The following is a 3,519-nucleotide window of genomic DNA, read 5'->3' on the forward strand; positions in this document are numbered from 1 at the left end:
AGGGATTTGATTGAGGTCATACCTGAATGGTCTAGTGGTTTTCCCCACTTTCTTTAAGTCAGAATTTGGCAATAAGGAGTCCATGGTCACATGAACTGCCACAGTAGCTCCCAGCCTTGTTTTTGCTGACTGTATAGAGCTTCTCCATCTTGGGCTGCAGAGAATATAATCAATCTGATTTCGGTATTGACCATCTGGTGATGTCCAGGTATAGAGTCTTTTCTTGTGTGGTTGGAAGAGGGTGTTTGCTATGACCAGTGCATTCTCTTGGCAAAACTCTTTTAGTCTTTGCCCTGCTTCATTCTGTACTCCAAGGCCAAATTAACCTGTTACTCCAGGTATTTCCTGACTCCCTACTTTTGCATTCCAGTCCCCTATAATGAAAAGGACATCTTTTTGGGGGTGTTAGTTCTAGAAAGTCTTGTAGGTCTTCATAGAACCATTCAACTTCAGCTTCTTCAGCATTACTGGTCGGGGCATAGGCTTGGATTACTGTGATATTGAATGGTTTGCTTGGAAATGAACAGGGATCATTCTGTTGTTTTTGAGATTGCATCCAAGTACTGCATTTCAGACTCTTTTGTTGACTATGATGGCTACTCCATTTCTTCTAAGGGATTCTTGCCCACAGTAGTACTGTTAAAAAAAAAAAAATGATTAAGGGGCATTCCCTGGTGGCCTAGTGGTTAGGATTCCATGCTTTCACTGCCATCACCCAAGTTCAATCCCTAGTCTAGGAGCTGAGATCCCACAAGTTGAGCAGCAGGTCAAAAAAAAAAAAAAAGATTAAGGAAGAAAATGTAAGTGTTAAATATACTCTAATTCTTCATGAAGTGACAAGTGTTTGTTCCCAAGGATCTAAAAAACTGCAGAATGGGGCTGAAACTAAAGAATAAAGAACAAGGAAGGGAAAAATAGAAAATGAATGAAAAACCATGAAGTAAGTATAGAGCCCAGGGCTGGCTAAGTGTTTGGGGATTGGCTGAGTAGATATACTGTGTTTCTGGTCAAGCAGAACACTAATAGAGACACCAAAGTTACTGAGTTTTGGTCTGTTGCTCTGGCACCCTGGGCAGGAGTGGTTCCAGTATTTTTCATACAAATTTATGTCAGTGTTAGTTGCTCAGCCATGTCCAACTCTTTGTGACCCCATGGACTGTAGCCCACCAGACTCCTCTGTCCATGGGATTCCCCAAGCAAGAATACTGGAGTGGGTTGCCATGCCCTTCTCCAGGGGATCTTCCTGATCCAGGGATGCAGCCTAGGTTTCCTGCACTGCAGGCAGATTCTTCATCATCTGAGCCACCAGGGAAGTAATTCTCCCTCTTTCATCCTCTTGACCGTTCACAAGGTTTGGTCAAAAATATCAGTACTGGACTTCCCTGCTGATTCAGTGGTTAAGAGTCTGTCTTCCAGTGTGGGAGACATGGGTTTGATCCCTGGTCCAAGAAGATCTCGTGTGCTGCAGGGCAGCTAAGCCCATGGGCCACAACTACTGAGCCCACATGCCCTAGAGCTTGTGCTTTGCAACAAGAGAAGCCACCATGATCAGAAGCCCACGCATCGCAGCTCGAGTGCAGCCCTGGTTCACTGCAACTGGAGAAAGGCCACACATAGCAATGAAGATCCAGGGCAGCCAAAAATTAAATAAATAAAAATGTTTAAAAAGTGCCAGTACTAGCATGACCCTCAGTCGCCATTGCCTCTTCTATTCTCAGTGTAGTAGTCACAAGAGATGATGTCAAGTGATGTCTTGGAGCTGGTTCCATTCTTTTATTCTCTTTTTGTCCTTTCAGTCAGAGAGAAACCATCTGTTGGCTGATCAGTGGCTCCCTAAGTGCATTTAAAACTTTGGGAGACCCCAGATTATTAGGGAGGCAATAATAATTACTAGAAACAAAACAATAGTCATGGTTTGGAGAGTACTCCTGAGCCAGGGTCCCCATGATCCAATCCAGCTAGAAAACTGGGGACATCTTTAAACCAGTTGACTTGTTTAGATATTTTGTGTAACTATGTCCCCCTTCCCCAGAAATGTTTATGCAGTGAGCTTGTTCCAGAGAAACAGGTGTGTTGGAAATCAGGGAGAAGTTTATGGCAGCCAGAAAGAACAAGATCACCAGCATCAAAGCCAGTCCAAGAGTCAGTTTACCCTTCTTTGTAATGACCCAAGACATGTGAACAATTATCGTTTCAGGCTAGAGCAAGGCAAAAATAGGTGGAGAGAAGAATCATGTAAGAATTTGAAAAAAGATGGTAAAGGAAGAAAGGAGGAATGGAAAGAAACATTCTTAATTTGACTTCTTGGAAGAAAGCAGTCTACCTCAATGTTGCCTACTTCTCTCCATAGTCAATTGGATTTTGAGGTCTCCACATTTACACAGGGCTGGGTGTTAGGTGGGGTCTTCTTCAGTTGTGAAATACTGTGTACCCAAGTTGTGACACCCTGTAATTCAACAGTGATGATAGAGGTCAAGAACACTCCATAAAGTCCTCTCCAGGAATCTCATCTTTGTAAAAGCAACAAAGTAAAAAAGTAAATGCCTGTAAATGACAAAGGACTGTAAAATGCCCACGACTGTAGATCTGATGAGAGTTCATTACAATGGAATCAACAAAGGAATTTGATTGTTTCTGTGACACCCAATATTTTTAAGATAATAACTAGAATTATGGCTGATAACTTTATAGAAGGCATATCAGATTTATAGAAAGTTTATAATTCCTGGAACACTTAGGCTAATAATGTACTACCCACTCCAGTATTCTTGCCTGGAGAATCCCAGGGACAGAGGAGCCTAGTGGGCTGCCGTCTATGGGGTCGCACAGAGTCGGACACAACTGAAGTGACTTAGCAACAGCAGCACAAAGATAAGCTAAATATCACTTGGCAGTGTTTCCTTTGTAATTTAACATATCAAATAAGCCTAATTAGCTTAACATTTTTCTTTTTACAAGGACAGAGAATAAATATTCTAGGGGTCCTTTGGAAAATCCCAGAGTTGGTTCCAGGTCAAAAAAAATTAATTTAGAATTTGATTTTGGGTAAATTTGTTGAAAATATTCATTCAACCAAAGTAACATGTAAAGACTTTGAAGGCAAGCACAGAAAGTTACAGGGTTGTAAAAACCCTAAACCCTTAGTCTTTTAATATTCAGGGTTTTTTATTTGCAGATTAACTGTCTTAAAAAATAGGACTAGGCTTTTGCGCATGCCTTGGCAGCACATATACTAAATTAGAACAATACAGAGAAGATTAGCATGGCCCCTGTGCAAGGATGATATGCAAATTCATGAAGCATTCCATACTTTTCTTGTTGATGTTTGACAGAAAACAACAAAATTCTGTAAAGCAATTGCCCTTCAATTAAAAAATAAAGTGGCAAGCAGCCTGAAAAGAAAAAGATTTATTAAAAAAAAATATGACTAGGCTTTTGAGAAAAAATAAAACTGCTAATAATCTCGAAAACCTTGACATATCAAAAGTGGGTTTTTTTTGGCATTACATATAATTTTAG

At 40.6% G+C, this 3,519-nt stretch overlaps 1 non-coding gene across 1 annotated transcript; it reads left to right on the forward strand.

The window, feature by feature from the left end:
* Positions 1-3,212: 3,212 nt before the first annotated feature.
* LOC138424943 (U6 spliceosomal RNA) lies at positions 3,213-3,314 on the forward strand. The gene has a single exon (XR_011251038.1). It is a non-coding gene; the product is annotated as a U6 spliceosomal RNA (small nuclear RNA).
* The last annotated feature ends 205 nt before the right edge of the window (positions 3,315-3,519 follow it).

This window comes from Ovis canadensis, chromosome 19 (assembly GCF_042477335.2).
Source record: "Ovis canadensis isolate MfBH-ARS-UI-01 breed Bighorn chromosome 19, ARS-UI_OviCan_v2, whole genome shotgun sequence".
NCBI lineage: Eukaryota > Metazoa > Chordata > Mammalia > Artiodactyla > Bovidae > Ovis > Ovis canadensis.